The 17,718-nt window shown below is 46.3% G+C and overlaps 1 protein-coding gene across 2 annotated transcripts in view; it reads left to right on the top strand.

Annotated features, from left to right (window-relative positions):
- LOC119974893 (muscarinic acetylcholine receptor M3-like) overlaps nucleotides 1-17,718 on the top strand; it is a 549,971-nt gene that overhangs the window by 154,893 nt on the left and 377,360 nt on the right. Inside the window, exon 1 of one of the 2 annotated variants that reach the window (XM_038814254.1) lies at nucleotides 2,938-3,018. The exons of the other annotated variant lie outside the window; for it this stretch is intronic. The gene's annotated coding sequence lies outside the window, so the exon portion shown is untranslated. Of the gene's footprint in view, nucleotides 1-2,937; nucleotides 3,019-17,718 lie in introns of those variants that run through there. 2 annotated transcript variants of the gene reach the window in all.

Raw genomic sequence — 17,718 nt, 5'->3', positions numbered from 1 at the left:
GAGGAATGCCCTTAAAACTATTGTGGGTGTGACCTTTTTGTAGATTTGCTGTGTTGGAGTTTGTACAGTGTTAACTGGATCCTGCAATGATACAGACTCTTATCCAAGAAATGAACGTTCTAAAGACTTAATTGTGCCTCTGGTGTGACTTAAGATGGCAGAGGTGTATTTTGGTGCAAGCCCGAATGTGTCACGAAAGTCCTATCCTATATTTCTTCTGGTGGGATGAGCTATGGCAGTAGCTAATTTAAAACTATGCTCCTGGAATTTGTGGGGAACTCATAACCCTATTAAAAAGGAGAACATGGACATAGCCTTGTTACAGGAGACTCAACTGAATGACAAAAAGCACTTAAAGCTAAAGTGGGACTGGGTGGGTTAGGTTTTCTTTGCCTCATTCCCGACCGGCAGGAGGGAACAGCAATTTTGGTCAATAATTGTCACTTAAACATCTCGGTGGATAAGCTCCCAGGAAACAGAAATTTCCCCCCACCCTTCTGGCTAGGGTGTTGCCATTGGTTTGTGAGGAGGTGGGGTACTTGGATGTAATGTTCTCCACACATCTCAGAGATAAAGCATTCACATTTTTCCCAGCTCCTCATCAATATCATACTAGAGTTGACTACTTCTTCACACCTACAGCAATCCTACATTTGGTATCTTCTTGCTCTATAGGTAGCATTGTGATCTCTGACCATGCTCCTGTTTTCCTTGACTTTTTACTCGATTGCCTCCTGCCCACAATCTAAGTCATGGCATTTTGACACATCTTTGCTCAGGGATAAATCATTTCTTATGTATTTTAAGAAGGAGTTTGAGCTACTGTACTCTGTCAATTCCCTTTCTGATGTGAACCCCTCCATTTTGTGGGAGACCTGCAAGGCTTGGCTATTTCCTACATGGTCAGCAAAAGGTGTCAAATTCGGAAAGGCAGCACCATTTAGAAGTTAGATTGGCTGAAGCGGCGAAGGAATTTGGGAGGAACCAGGGGCGGGATTCTGCGGGAATCGGCGGGGCGGGCAACTCCGGCGGGAAGGAGTGGCATGAACCACTCCGGCGTCGGGCCGCCCAAAGGCTCAGAATCCTCCGCACCTTTCGGGGCTAGGCTGACGCCGGAGTGGTTTGCAACGCGCCGGCCAGCGGGGAAGGGGCTTGACGCCACACTAACCGGTGCCGAAGGGCTTCCGCTGGCCGGCACGAGTTGGCACATGCACGGGAGCACCAGCATGCGCGGGAGCGCCAGCATGTGCTGGCATCATCCCAGTGCATGTGCAGGGAGGGGGGAGTTCATCTCTGTGTCGGCCATCGTGGTGGAATAGCTGCCGACACGGATGAATAGAGTGTCCCCATGGCACAGGCCCGCCTGCGGATTGGTGGGCCCTGATCACAGGCCAGGCCACCGTGGGGGCACCTTCCAGGGCCAGATCCCACCCCCCCCCCCCCCCCCCCCCCAGGACCCCAGAGGCTGCCTGCGCACCTGGTCCCGCTGGTAAGGACCTACTTTCATTTACGCTGGCAGTACCGGCAAAAAACGGATGGTCACTCGACCCATCGCGGGCCGGAGAATCGCCGGGGCGGGGCACTGCCAGTAGCTGCTGACCGGTGTGGCACAATTTCCACCCCCCCGCCAAATCTCCGGCGCCGGAGAATTCGCCCCCGGGCGACTCTCCGACCCAGCGGGGGGGTCGGAGAATCACGCCCCAGAACCGGCACTTGTTGAGAGAGATTAGCATGGATCAGGTGGCGCTGGATTCCTTGTTGACCCAGCTGGTTGAGAGGGGTTCAAAGTTTCCAAAGAAAACATTTTATTGGATTGGGAATAAGCCGAATAAATATTTGGCTTTCTTGACTAAAAAATTCCAGGACTATCCCCTGTGTATGTGATTCCAGAGGTAACAGATTAATTGACATTAATGAGGCATTTAGGATTTTTAAAAATATAATTTTTATTGGAATTGTTTACAGAAAATATAAAACATAACGACAAACAATGAAATGCAACAAAATAACCCATAATAACTGTAACACCCCCAGACCATATGTATCCCATCCCCCCACCCCCCAACCCCAATGAACAACAAAATAACTTAAAAATAAATTAAAATTAAATAAACAAACATAGTCATTGTCCGCCCCCCCCCCCCCCCCCTTTTCCCTCCCCCTTCCCCTCCTGGCATTTAGGATTTTGTATGTGGGTTTATTCTCATATTCTCCACTTGATTACGGAAGCACGGTAGCATTGTGGATAGCACAATTGCTTCGCAGCTCCAGGGTCCCAGGTTCGATTCCGGCTTGGGTCACTGTCTGTGTGGAGTCTGCACATCTTCCCCGTGTGTGCGTGGGTTTCCTCTGGGTGCTCCGGTTTCCTCCCACAATCCAAAGATGTGCAGGTTAGGTGGTTTGGCCATGGTAAATTGCCCTTAGTGTTCAAAATAGCCCTTAGTGTTGGGTGGGGTTACTGGGTTATGGAAATAGCGTGGAGGTGTTGACCTTGGTGAGGGTGCTCTTTCCAAGAGCTGGTGCAGACTCGATGGGCTGAATGGCCTCCTTCTGCACTGTAAATTCTATGATATAGAGACGAGCCACTCTGGAGACGTGCTGACACGTACGTTGCGCTTCTTCTCTTCCCTCAAGTTTCCTGCAGCATCAGAGGATTAACGTCTGATCCTTAATGCTCCTATCTCTAAAAGGGAGGTGGCTGTGGTTTTTAGAGAGCTCCCCTGGGCTGGATGGTTTTGGGTGTGAGTTTTAACAGGGAATTTAAGAACTTGCTGGTATATGCTGTCATTCATGTAGGCAGGTTGATAACACCGACCCCCAGAGAAGCAGATATTTCTTTGAAGTGAGGCAAGAACCCAGAGGAGTGTGCTCCCCACAGGCCAATCCCGCATCTGCATTTTGCTTTAAATTGTTGTCTACATTGCTGCCGCGGCATTTCGGGGGAATTCTTCTGTTGCTCATCCAGGGGGATCAGACTGGATTTAAAAAGAGTTGGAATTCTTGCAATAATGTCAGCAGGTAACTGAATATTATCCAAGTTTATTTAGAAGCAGGTATCGGATGGGTTAGTGATTTCCCTGTCTGCGGACATAACTTTTGACCGGGTGGAATGGAACGACTTGGTTTCGACGTTGCGGAGTTTCGGGTTGGGAGAGGAATATCTTAGATCGATACAGGTCCTGTCCCAAAATCCCTTGTTGGCAGTGCTTATCAATGGTTATTGATCTGAGAATGTTGACCTTTAGAGAGAGACCAGGCAGGGCTGCCCCTTATCCTGCATGGTGTTCGCAATGGCGTTAGAGCCTTTGACGGAGGCTAATACTGTAGACAGCTTTGGTTTTTGGGTTGCGCAGTAGGGGGAAAGCAGCGTAAGATCATGCTTCCCGCTGATGTTGTGCTGCTGTTTGAATCGGAGCCGGACAACTCGGTTCCCGCCATTATTGACGTGGTAGATAGATTTGGCATTTTCTCCGGTTACAAGATTAATTGGCTCCAGGTCTGAGGCGATGCCAGTGGGAGAGTTGAGAGGTAGACCCCCCCCCCCCCCCCCCGCCCCCTTGCTAGCGTCCCATTCAGGTGGCCCTCCTCAGGGTTTACCTATCTGAGTGTTCGAATTACCCCTTCAACAACTGGACGGGCCAATTTTCCTCAGTTGATTACATCTTTAAACTGAAACTTGATCCTTTGATCCTCCCTGCCAATATTGGGGCTGGATAGGATTAAGATGGATGAAGATAAAAGTGTTGCCGAGATTACTGTATCCTATACAGATGTTACCCTGCTGAGGTCTTAAAGGAGATCAATGGAGTGACCAACTGGTTCATATGGAATTATAAAAAACCTCAATGGAAGTTGGCCAGGTAGCAGCTCTCAGGTAGCTCTCAGCTCTCAAGTAGCAGCTCTCAGGTTCTAAGGGAGATGGGGGATGGGGGGGGGGGGGGTGACGAATATTAGAATATACAATTAGCATCTCATTTTAAGAGACTGGGTTATAAAGGACCCCAACTCCATTTGGCTCGATATTGAAGCAAGCCAGTTGGTGTATCCTTTACAGGCATTGTTGTTTTATGGGGATTTTAGATCAGGCTCTGCTAAGTGTGAGGATCCGATAATTAGAAGAGCGTGGAGGATGGTCCATCAACTGGAAGGGAGATTTAAATTGACTTCCGCTCTCTCTCCCATTCATGGCAACCCAGAATTCCCACCAGGTCTTATGGATCGATATTTGGAGAGGTAGAAGCATTTGTAGGCTGGGAGATATGTTAATTGATGCCTTCTTGATCCTTTGAGCAGCTACGCCAACAATTTAACATTCCAAGATCTACTGCTCTTTTAAGAATCTGCAATTTAGGGACAAGGGTGGCATGGTAGCACAATGGTTATCACTGTTGCTTCACAATGCCAGGGACATGAGTTTGATTCCTGTCCTGGGTCACTGTCTGTGTTGAGTTTGCACATTCTCCCCATGTCTGCGTGGATTTCCTCCGGGTGCTCCGGTTTTCTCCCAAAGATGTGCAGGTTAGGTGGATTGGCCATGCTAAATTGCCCTTAATGTCCGAAAAGCTGAAGTGGGGTTACTGGGTTATGGAGATACGGTGGAGGTGTAGGCTTAAATAGGGTTAGTTTCCGAGGGCCGGGGCAGTCTCAATTGACCGAATGGCCTCCTTGTGCACTGTAAAGTCCATGATTCTAATTCTATAAGAAAACCATACACGTTGACTCTTATATTTCCCTGGAGGAAAAGATCCTGACTTTTGTGTCGCCGAAACAGTCAGTTGACAATTTTATGATGCCTTGTGTTCTAGATGCTGTGTGAGTTCAATCGGTACCTTTCAATCTTGGGAAAGAGACTTGGGGTATTGGTGAGGAGACATGGGGTAGCATAAAGGATTATGCCAAGAAAATTTCAATATGTAACAGAATGAAGGAGATTCAGTTCAAGATACTGTCCCATTTGCACATTTCACCAGGTTTAAGACACAGGTTTGATCCTGCTGCGGCATGGTCGCACAATTGTTAGCATAGTTGCTTCACAGCTCCAGAGTCCTATGGTGATATGCATCACTGTAAATACACAAGGGGTTAATGTAAATACACGTAGACTAGCTAGACACTAGAGGGAGCACCAGAGACATGACACACAGGCATTTAACCAATAGGCCAGTAAGATAGGACACGTCCAATGGGCATTCACGACACACACAGAGGTGACACGACCACAGGAGGACATTACACCAACCCATATAAAAGGACACAGCACACATGATCTTCCTCTTTCCAGTGGAGACTCTCAGTGAGTACACAGGGTTGATTTGAAACACATCACACCCACCACCTGGATTGTAGCAGACTGGATCGTCAGTCTGAGTAGCTATAGCAGGATTAACAGGCGAGTCGAATCCAAGTAGGAGAACTGTTAACAGTTTAATAAATGTGTTAAAGCTATCTCCAATCTGAACCTTCCTTTGTCAGAGTGCACCTCAAGGAAGCAGCTTATGCTGCGTCAAGAGCATAACAAAACAAGTCCCAGGTTCGATTCCCGACTTCGGTCACTGTCTGTGTGGAGTCTGAACATTTCCTCCTGTCTGGGTTTCCTCTGGGTGCTCCTGTTTCCTCCCACAGTCCAAAGATGTGCGGGTTAGGTGGATTGGCCATGTTAAATTGCCCTTAGTGTCCTAAAAGGTTTCTTGGGGTTACTGGGTTCTGGGGATAGGGTGGAGGTGTGTGCTTAATAAGGGTGCCCTTTCCAAGGGCCAGTGCAGGCTCGATGGGCTGAATGGCCTCCTTCAGCACAGTAAATTCTATGATGCTATGGAGTTTGCACATTCTCCCCGTGTCTGCGTGGGTCTCACCCCACAACCCAAAGATGTGCGGGGGTAGGTGGATTGGCTACGCTAAATTGCCCTTTAATTGGAAATTTACTGTTTTAAAAGGTTTGATCCTATTATTTTCCCAATGTGCCTAAAGGGCCTCGTAGTCGAGGATTATATACACTGCATGTAGCCCTGTTTCAGGATTCAATCCTATTGGTCTGGTCTAGTTCAGGAGTTTGAGAGGATATTTGGAATTTGATCCTTTATTCCTAATTCTGGGTCTTCAAGGTAGGAGAATAGTTGATGTTAATGAAAAAAGGTTTTATAACATACTAACATTTGCAGCTCAGAAAAATATCCTTTACTCCTGGATTAGTGACAAGTATCCTTCGATTCAAAATTGGTATAGTTATGGATTATGTTGCAAGGAATTCTTAACTTCTGTACCCCGTTCCCAGTCAGATACATTCTGTGAAGTTTGGGACCTCTATCTCAAATTTCTGCTTTATCTGACCTGCTCCTGCAAGTTTTCCTTGAGCCATGCTGCAAGTCTTGATTTCGCGATACATAAAGGTGTACATCTCATTATGTTATTCGACCATCTTGGTATGGCTTTGTCCACCCCCACCCCCCGGCCACTCTCTGATTGATCTGTTTAGAGGCACTAGTTCTTAAGGACCAAAATTCTGAAACTATCCTTTTTTAAAATAATAATCTTTATTGTCGCAAGTAGGCGTACATTGACACTGCAATGAAGTTACTGTGAAAATCCCCCAGTCGTTACATTCCGGCACGTGTTCGGGTACACGGAGAGAGAATTCAGAATGTCTAAATCGTCTAACAGCACAGCTTTCGGGACTTGTGGGAGGAAACCAGAGCAGATACAGGGAGAACGTGCAGACTCAGTACAGACAGTGACCCAAGCCGGAAATCGAACCTGGGACCCTGGAGCTGTGAAGCAACAGTGCTATCCACTGTGCTACCGTGCTGCCCTGTTTATCATGTTGTGTTATCTGTATATATGATAAAACTCTAACAAAAATATGTATTAAGTAAAATAAATGTATCAGATGACCTTCCCACGAGTATAAGCCACAGTGAGAGGAGAAGTTGAACTTAGTCTAAGATAGACATCAAAGTAAATGGCTTGCTGACCTTTCTCAGGCACAGGGGATTCGATAGCTGGGGCAAGGAGTTCTGGAAGGGGCAAATCTGTTGTGCCAAATCCTCATTATCTGATCAAAAGGCAAAATACTGTGGACGTTGTAAACCTGAAATAAAAGCAGAGAATGGTGGAAAACCCTGAGCAAGGCAGACAGCGTCTGTGGAGAGAGAAACAGAATTAACATTTCAGGTCATCCTGTCTTAGATTTGCTCTTCTGTCCTCCCTTAGTACAGTGGCCAAGAATATATTCAGTTCAATACTCTTCATTGTAAACCCAAACAGTTTATTATTTTTCCGATCCTCTGTGATTCAAATCTTTTCTCCCTGACCGGGGTTAAGAAGGCTAGCCATGTGTCATTTATGCTTTTGGTTTTGGCTCTGTTAGCGTGGAGTGAAATCCGTGGTTGCTATGAAACAAAAGCCAGAGATGTTTCATTTATCTTTTATGAAGCAGGATAGCCTAAAGGTTCAGTGGATGTGATCAGACTCTCACTGCTGCTCAAATTTAACAGCGATTTCAAATATCCACTGCTGCCAGTACTTGTTTTGAAGAAAAATTGGGTTTAGTCACTGGAAATTTAGAGTTAAAGGGGGGTGATTTTCTTCTGTTGTCTGGCCTCTTTCCTGCTGAGTGCAGGGCAAAAATTGGCAAGACCCTCATTCCCTGGACTGAGATTTTGTGACCTCTGACCTACCTCAAAACAGGTGACCAGAACTCCTGCCTGGAAATGGCCTCAAATCAATATGAGAATGGAGGATATGAAGAATTGGCTGGAATGTATACAGCATTGCTGTCATGGACAAGGTATACATGTACCCCCTATAGCAGTGTTTTCCAAACTTTTATTCCCAGGGACCCATTTTTACCAACTGGCCAACCTTCGGGATTCACGCCTGCTGACCTTCACGACCCACGCCGGCCGACCTTCACGATCCACGCTGGCTGAGCTTTGCGACCCACGCCAGCCAATCTTCGCAATCCATGCCGGCTGACATTCGCGACCCACGCCGGCCGACATTGACACAATTAATAAATCCATACCTTAAATGATCATCTTTATACCATTTTGTGCCTGATTTCAGCTTCGTCTTAATGAACTGTGCACCAGAGGCCCTGGAGCTCACACTAGCACTGCTTTGTCCTGGTGTGGACCCTCCTGTACAGCTCACACCAGCACTGCTTTGTCCTGGTGTGGACCCTCCTGAACAGCTCACACCAGCACTGCTTTGTCCTGGTGTGGCCCCTCCTGTACAGCTCACACCAGCACTGCTTTGTCCTGGTGTGGACCCTCCGGAACAGCTCATACCAGACACTGCTCTGTTATGGTGTGGACCCTCCTGAACAGCTCACACCAGACACTGCTTTGTCCTGGCGTGGACCCTCCTGTACAGCTCACACCAGCACTGCTTTGTCCTGGTGTGGACCCTCCTGAACAGCTCAAACCAGCACTGCTTTGTCCTGCTGTGGATTCTCCTGAACAGCACACACCACCACTGCTTTTTCCTGCTGTGGATTCTCCTGAGCCCCTCTCTCCAGCAGGTTTAGTTGTGAGATCCTGGCCTGTTTGTGTACCTGGCCCTCTCTTCCTTATAACAAAACAATCCATTTTAAATTTTGCATGTTTGCTGCTGACAAAATGGAGGATTCGCAATCGCGCCCAAAGCTCATGATGTCAGCTTTCGTGGCACGTGACCTGCTCTTGCCTCGCTTCAGGCAGGAAGATAACATTACATTTTTTTAAAAGTCTGTTCCTGCATCAGCATGCTAATGACAGGAGGAGGCGGTGCTTCTCACTGGGTGCCATGCATGCGCACCGATGAGAAGGCACGCACGCGCAGTACGCCCGCATTTTTAGATGGTCGCGGCCATCATTTTCAAAGCCGCTCACAGCTGGCATTGTTAATAGCCGGCTGCTGCGGCTGTACCACGTGAATTCATGCAATCGGGAAAGCCATGATGGATGGCTCCGCGACTCTCCTGACACCCACACGCGACCCACCAGCGGGTCGCGACCCCCACTTTGTAAATGCCTGCCCTGCAGTGAAAATGGACTATAAGATTCAATGGGTTGACATTTTGAATCTGTACCTTCAAACCAACTGCCTCGTGTTGCTGGTTCTCTCTGAATGTAGCGCATTGACGATGTCTTTGGCTGAAGCTCCTTCAAACCATGGGTTTAGTCAGTCTAACAAGTCATTGAGGAGAGCGACAGCATTATGTCAATAAAACTGCGATATTTGAGGAGTAACTGTTCAAACTTTCACTCCCAGCACAGAGCCAAAACCATCAGAAGAACATACTGGGAGTCCAGGTGGTGCTCCTGATAACTTTATGTCTATTAAGTTTTACAACATTTATGCTCTTGGCCAGAAGCATCATTTAGCAAAAACTATCCTGTCACTCTACATATAAATCACCAACTGTCAAACTGATCCCTTTTGTTAGATTAAAGACAGTAGTAACGATTTGGATCATCAGAAAGCCATGATATTCACATATCACCCTTCACTTCCATTCCAATTTGGCTCAGTGGGTAAGCAAGTTAAGAGCTCTTGACAGGGTTAAGTTACACCTGACATTGATGGAAACATCTATCTTGGGAAGATGCTGTAGGTGAAAATATTCATGAATAGACCTTTGCGTGAGTAAAGAAGCAATTTATTAATTAGCATATTCTGTATATAGTCACGTACATATTCACATCTTCACGCACATGCACCTTAATATTTATTATCTGAACACAAACTTTAAAAAAAGGGGGGAGATGTCATAATATACATCCATGTATATTACATGGTAGTGATTGACACACAGGATGACCAGTAAGAACACAGAACACAGCAGCCAATCACCAGACAGGACACGACCACTATAAAGCCAGAGAGCACCAGTTTCCCGCTCTCTCAGGATCCAGCCTCTGAGACAGTCAGAGCTCGTGAGCAGCAGCCAGTGCAAACACCATGTGGTAGTCAGTAAGTCTGGTCAGGCTAGCCTCAGTGCTCCAGTCAAGTCAGCATAGTGTCAACCCACAGTTGAACATGTAAAATAGATGTTGAATAAAATCGTGTTGCACCTCATCAAGTGTTGGAAGTCTGTCTCTCGCTACACTGCATCAAACGCAGTCCACATAGACCCAGCTTACCCAACACATCACAGCTAAGACTCTGGCGGCTGTCAAGGTGGTACAATTCCGCATGGGGAAATCCTCCACCCATCGGGTGAATTCATCGATAATCACTATGCTGTATGTTTTGCCAAGTGATGGTGGCAGGGCACCTGTAAAATCTATCTGCAAGTGTTCCCATGGTCCCTGTGGTATGGGTTGGTGTCCCATTCTGACTTTTATGGGTGTCCCCGGATTATGCCGGGCACAGGTGACGCACCGATCACAGTATTGTGCAACATCTCGCCCCATTCCTTTCCACCACCACTCCCTTCCCAGGCTCCCTATCATGGCTTCCCTGCCTGAGTGTCCAAGCCCATGGTGGAGCTCCAATAATGTATGTTGAATATATTTGGGGGCCATTACCCGATTAATCTTTTGCCAAACTCCATCACTACCCTTCTCCGCACCTTGCTTTTCCCATGTACCTCTTTCTCCGTCAGGGGTGTCCTCATAGAATTCTTTAATACTTATCTCTTTCTCCCTGTGGTCCACAAGGGCGATCGGTACTTCCTCAACCTCATTCTGTTCTAATGCCTTTTGCTCTGCTAGGTCTGCGGTTTGATTCCCCTGGTGATTTATCCAATCCAAGCTGTTCCGGTCCTGTTCCCTCTAATGTGCCTTAATTTTAATCACTGCTACCTGTTGGGATTTGTTACTAGCATCTAAGAGGGCTTCTATTCTCAACTGATGTTTTATAGGATTACCTCCTGTTGTAATAAATCCCCTCCTACCCTAAGCAGTCATGTAGTCATGTACGACTCCAAAAGCGTACCTACTGTCTGTATAAATGCTCACTGTTTGTTCTCTGATAACTATAGCACTTTGATGAGCGCCACTATTTCTGCCACTTGGGCCGACAGGCCTCCATCAATTTGTCCTGATTCCACTGTCTCCAATGTTCCATTCACTACGGCCCATCCCGTTCGGGGCCGCCCACCTACATACTTTTGTGACCCATCTACATAGAATGTTTCTTCTGCTGTTGCCAGAGGAGTATCCTTAATCCTGTCTTCCTCTAAATTCATGTCTCCATCCCCACAATTGTGGGGTTCCCCTGTTCCTAATATTCCCTCGGCTGGGTTCTCCCCCGTGTCCCTAACAATGGTTACTAACTTACTTGGAGGGAGGAGGACCGCCTCCCACTTGACCCGCCTCATATTCGAGACGGATCTTAGCTTTCTGGTATTCAACATTTCTACCAGGGTATGTTTCGTGTGTAGTATGTTTCCTGTCATAACTATTGGTTCACTAACTTTCACAGCCCAGGCCGCGCAATCCAGTGCTGCAATGCATCGGGAAAGTCCAGTGACTACCAGTCCCGCTGCCGTAGAGTAATAGGCGACGGGCCTTATCCTATCTCCATGGACCTGTGTGACCACTGCTGTATAGAATCCGTCTTCATTGTTGCAGTATATGTGGAAGTCTTTACTCGTGTCTGGTAAACCCAATCCTGGGGCCGACATAAACTCAAACTTTAATTGGGTGTATGCCTCCTCCTGTTCTGGGCCCCACTCTACTGGTTCTAGCGCGGCCTTACCTCCTTTCACTAATCTTTTTATTGGTTCTGCTATTTTAGCAAACTCCGGGATAAAGTTCCAACTGTAGATAAAGAGTCCCAACACCTTTCTGACTCTATGTACAGTAACGGGTTTTGGCATACCCTGGACTGCATGTTTTCTGTCCTGAGGCATCTCCTTAAGTCCTTGGGATATTAAGTGTCCCAAGTACAGGACTTGTGTTTTTCCTACCTGGGCCTTTTTAGGGCTCACCTTGAGGCCAGCTGTCTCCAGTGTTCGCAATACTAAGTACAGGGTAGCCAGATGATTAGCCTTTATTTCCGAGGCTATTAATATGTCATCAACATACTGCAAGATCGCGTACCCCTTGGGCACTTTTATCTGTTTTAAAATGTCACTCATTACGCGGTGGAAAATAGCTGGGCTATTTTGGAAGCCTTGTGGAAATCGAGTCCACGTATATTGTTTATCACCTACTGTAAACGCAAATTTCTCTTGGGACTCCAGATCCAATGGGAGTGCCCAAAAGCCATTGGATATGTCTAGGACAGTGAAGATTTTCTGTTTGGGAGATAGTCCGTTTAGGATGGTTGAGGGACTGGCTACGTTTGGATACAATTTGGGTGTCAACTTGTTAAGGGCTGTGTAGTCTATGGTCAGCCGGTAACTCCCATCAGGCTTCTTTACCGGCCACGTGGGAGAATTAGTAGTGCTGGTGGTCTTCCTCAGGATAACCCTTTCTACTAATCCTTCCACTATATCCACAACTGCCTTTTTAGCTTCCGTCTTGATCGGGTATTGGTTTATGTTCTGGCCCGGGAATCTTAATAGGGTCGATGTTGGCTTTTCCTGTGTCTAATTTATTTTTTGCCCAAACATTGCTCACTGACCCGCAAACAGTCCCGTATCCACCCAGTTCTTCGCTCCATTCCCTGGTGGTTATGGTGGCTAACCCGACAGTAGCAGTGTTATTGGCCACCTGTCCATACCTTCCCTTACTACCATCTGGCTTTGGCCAGCTCAATTTTCCTTTCTTACAATCAATTATAGTTTCATACTCCCTCATGATATCATTGCCCAAAATCGTGCCTTCATTATTTTTACACACATAAAATTTCATAGGTATGTATATGTTGTCAATCTCTACCACCTGCGTGGTACTCAAGTAAGCCGTCATTTTGGTGCCCTCAATTCCCTGTAAAAATATTGATTTATTGGTGATAGGGAGGGGGAGGTTTGTAACGGAGACCGATGCTCCTGTGTCCACCAGCATTTCACACTGGCGGCCCCCCCACTAGTGCAGACACATAAATTCTCCCTTCCCTTTTGTTTTTAAAGGGGGCCACAGGGCATCAGCTCTGGCTTTCCTTCCATTCTGTCCATTCCTTATACTCTGCAGCGGATAGGGTATTTTGGCCTCTAGGTGGCTTGCCATGTTTGCTGAAACAGGCAGCTTCCAGGTGGCCCAGTTATTACAATTGTTACATTGTTTCTCAACATTTTTGCCCTTACATTCTTTCGCGAAGTGGCCCATTTTTCCACAATTACGGCACGGCCCTTTCTTGGGCTTCACTCCGGACTCCCACTTGGCCACGGCTGCCACCTTTTCCTGTTTTACCTTAACTCTGTCAGTGTCTTCACCAGCTCACCCATATACCCCGCACGACTATTCCACTAAGTCATCATAGTTCCTGGCGGTCACTACCCCCAGTTTAATGATGGCCTGATGTTTACTTGGCAAGCCGTCCTTGAAGGCTTATATGAACGCCGGGTCTGTCCTAACAGCGTTGGCTTGGCCCGAACTTTCTTGATAAACCGTAAATAGCCGCTCCCCACATTCTGACACTCCCTCACCTTTTCTTTGTTTGGTGGAAGTGATCTTACTCCAGTTTGTGGGTGAATCACTTAAAACTCGTTGGATTTCCGCCTTAAAAAGGTTGAAAGCTGGCTGTTGGACGTCTATCTCATCTGTGAGAGGCACTGCGTGGCTCCAGCATCCCCCGCTAAAATCCTGGGCTGCAGCAACCACAGGACCGCCGGTCACAAGTCGCCGCTTGTCTGCCGGACATGCTGCCCTTACTAGTTGGTGAATGTCTCTTAAGTGCAATTGGTGACCCACCCAGACGGCATTGAGTTCCGTCCAGAAATTTACATTCTGGCTTCGGGGCTGAAGCTTTCCAAGGATGGTCATAATCTGTTGTCTTTCTCCCGGGGTGAATGGTTCGTAACTGGCGGTCGGGTTTGCCAAGGTACCCCCTCGGCTCACGGGTGCCACATCAACCGTCTCCTCGGTTTCCTCACTAAGAGGGGCAGTTGGTTCTATACTATCATATGGGGGCAGGGAGGTCGTGTCCGGACACGGCCCCATTCTTCCCCCCTCATGCAATCTATGCTCTAATTCCTTTCTAATTTTTGTTTGACATTTCACTCTCGTCTCTAGTTCTGTCTTTGTCTGTTTTACCACATTTACTGGTTCTATTAGTCCCGCCAATTGATGCACCAAAAGTACCCCTGTTTTCTTGATCTTGTCTTTAGTTTGTTTTGTCAACCAATCTCTCTGGAGTTCCAAAGTATGTGATACGTCCCAGACGTACTTCTGCATCTTCTTAATTAACGACAGTCGGTCTGTCATAAAAGAGTTTATGAGGGAGCCCGGGGACTCCCTTTTAACTTCTTTTGCCACCATTATTAATTTACCTACCGTCCCTGTGTGATTGGAGAATGTTTATATCTAGACAGTCCCCCTATTCTTTCCTACCGAGAATACGCGGACTTCTTATAGTACTCACGTACTCACGGCGAGGTTCTCAGAGGACCAGCAGCATCCTCCTCCGTTCCCGAGAAGGTTCGGATGTGTAACTCTTGCCCACGCTGGTGGGTTCCACGCACCCCCTTTTCTCTCCGATGCCCGTTTACCTGATCAGGGCCTCACAACATCGTTCTTTAACATACCTCCATCAATCACCTCTCGCACCTGTAAACAATCTGATTGATTAATTCTCAACGCGGCAGTATCACATTAAAGATAAACCAGTTAGGTCACTTCTCTCACTCACGTAGTCTGTTTATTATTTTGTTTCTTCCGGTGCCATGCCCTGATCAGTCGTCTTGCCGAGTGTCTCTAATTTCTAGGTGGTCAAAGTTTCACTATTCACCCCGTTCACTGACCCGAACGACTGCTCAGTTCCATGACATCCAGCTGACTATGCCATATTGTAGGTGAAAATATTCACGAATAGACCTTTGAATGAGTAAAGAAGCAATTTATTAATTTTCAGAGCTCTGGGAGAAAAGGCCTTTGACCCCCATGGTCTGTGCAGCACCTTTTCTCGCCTGAGCTGAGGTCACACTGGGTTAATGTACAGAAGGAAAGTGGAATTAGTTTGCATTCACATTTACGTATACCCAATCAATTCTGTTCACATCACAATTCATAACAGGCATCTTCAATGCCATAAATGGCTACAAGTTAGCTCCTATAACCTCTAATTGGCAGTTTGCCTTACCCGACCAATTCATTACACAGATAACGGTTACATAAAGTCATGGGGTCAATAGTCCAGCCACGTTGAACATGTCCTTCCTCATTCCTTGCTAGTTCCTTAATTTGGGGCCCCTTTTGTCAGTTATAAGTAGCTAAGAATACAGACATTGGGCAAAGGTTGCCAACGGCACATTGTCTCTCCGGATGCATCTGGTTGTGGATCACTTGTTTTGCAGAAAGCATTACTACTTCAGCAGAAGACACTGATAATAACATAGGTTCAAGAACATTGACAGAGTCCATTTCATATCAGGCAGCATTCATTTTGTATCTTCTGTAGTCCGTTTGGAATTCTACCTCTTCAATGCGAAGGGAGGAAAAACCATCAAAGTAACCCAGCCCTTTATCTCTCAACCCAATGTCATCAAGACAGATTACCTGCTCATTATCACACCGCTGTTTGCTGGGACCTTGCCTGTGCATAAATTGGCTGCTGTGTTTCCGATGTTACACTCCAAAACTACTTCATTACGTGTAAAGTGAAAGACATTATAGAAATCCAAGTCATTCCTTGTACCATTTATCAAGCCTACCTCTCCCTGGTCCATTAATATGCAAAGTCGATGGCTTTCAGCCTGTCAAAAGTATCAATCCAGCTGAGAAGTAAATTAATGGATAAGTGTAGATAAATAATTGCAAACCGAGTGAAGAGAAATAATAACAGATTTCTAAGTAATTTAAAATAAACAAAGTAAATTGGCTTAGATTACTGTTTGCTGAAAGGAATGATTCTGAGACTTTCTTTTGGTATGATGATGGTCTCCAGCTGTATGAAAATGGTTCTCACAGAAGATTACGCAGGATATATGACAGCGAAGCCGGCCATTCGGTCCAACAGGTCCATGCTAGCCATTGTGCTCCAGGCACGCCTCCTCCCATTTTCTTTCTCATCTAAATCCACCATCGTAACCAACTGGCGAAAGATTCTTCAAGAGGTTTCAGGACGCATGGATTCTTGGGAAAAAAAATAATCACGCTTCGCAAAACATGGATGAGAATGCTGGAGCTGCAACTCAAACACAAGAGGCGATCGTAAAAGAAAAAATACTCCCAGCAAAGATAACCCCCCCCCCATCAGGAACACATACCGGGAGTTCTGCCAAGCTCCTGGTAATTTATGTCTATCCATTTTACAAAGTTTCTCTTTCTATTAGAAGCTATAAAGTGATACGTTGCTCTCAGGTTTGATTGAACTGTGATTGGCTGCTCTTTTCTTTCCTCTCTTCCCACCCAGCTACACCTCCTTTCCGCAGGACAATGCTTTGGAATTAACATCAGTTGACATTTTCTTGGTATGTATTTTTAATTTGATTTGAAGTCACTGACAGCACTTTGAATGAATCCTTGCAGCAAGCCTTTAACCTTCGCTATCTTTCTTAGCAGGCAGCATCAGAGATTGATTATAAACACGTTGCCACTGTGCTCCTTGCTCACAGCTATGTGTGAGTTCCAATCATTTTAATGTCCCGGTTCCTGTGGCATTTCTACCTTTTAAACATCATTCTTCGTCATTGTGTGAATATTTTAGAATCCCTACAGGTAATATTCGTCTGCACATCGGAATAAAATATATTCATGAATCTGTAAGATTAGTTGTCCAGGGAGCCCATCCCATTTATTATGTCAATCCTTTCAAGAATCTACTCTGCTCGAAAAACAATTTGGTGCAACAGGCAGAAAAAGAGAGGAATCATTATTTTGGGTAGCAACTTTTTCCCCTCGGGAAGAAGTCAATTATTGGTCCCTCCCATCTACAGATAAGATTTAATATGATTACATTCAGCCTGCTGGTTTCCTCTGTTACATGCCATCCTTGTTTTGGTGGTATCTACTAGTTCCATGTGATTAAGAGTTGTTTGACTCAAGATGAGGTGGTTTTGGTTTCTATATATATGTTGCTGTTCATGTCTTTGGAGATATGCAGAAAGATATAACTCCAGATTATATGTACGAATTGTTCAATTCAAAGCTTTAAAATGTCTGCTCTCCCATATCTATCTGCAGTCCTACAGTTTAATTTTCTTTTCTCAGTCACCAGACCTTTTGTAATGTGCCTTTAAGGGATGGCCGCATACCATCTATCAAACCTACTTCTCTCTGGTTGGCAGAACAGTATGTACCATTTTACCGACTCTGCCCTATTCTAGAATCATCGAATTTACAGTGCAGAAGGAGGCCATTCGGCTCATTGGGTCTGCACCGGCACTTGGAAAGAGCACCCTCTTAAGCCCACACCTCAACCCTATCCCCGTAACCCCACCTAACCTTTTTGGACATTAAAGTGCAATTTAACATGGCCAATCCACCTAACCTGCATATGTTTGGACTGTGGGAGGAAACCGGAGACCCGGAGGAAATCCACGCAGACACGGGGCTGGTTTAGCTCAGTGGGCTAAACAGCTGGTTTGTGATGCAGAACAAGGCCAGCAGCGCGGGTTCAATTCCCGTATCACCTTACCCGAACAGGCTCCTGAATGTGGCGACGAGGGGCTTTTCACAGTAACTTCATTGC

The sequence above is a fragment of the Scyliorhinus canicula genome, chromosome 1, assembly GCF_902713615.1.
Source record: "Scyliorhinus canicula chromosome 1, sScyCan1.1, whole genome shotgun sequence".
NCBI lineage: Eukaryota > Metazoa > Chordata > Chondrichthyes > Carcharhiniformes > Scyliorhinidae > Scyliorhinus > Scyliorhinus canicula.
Note: the sequence above shows the minus strand (reverse complement) of the source record. Positions and strands in the feature narration are given on the sequence as shown.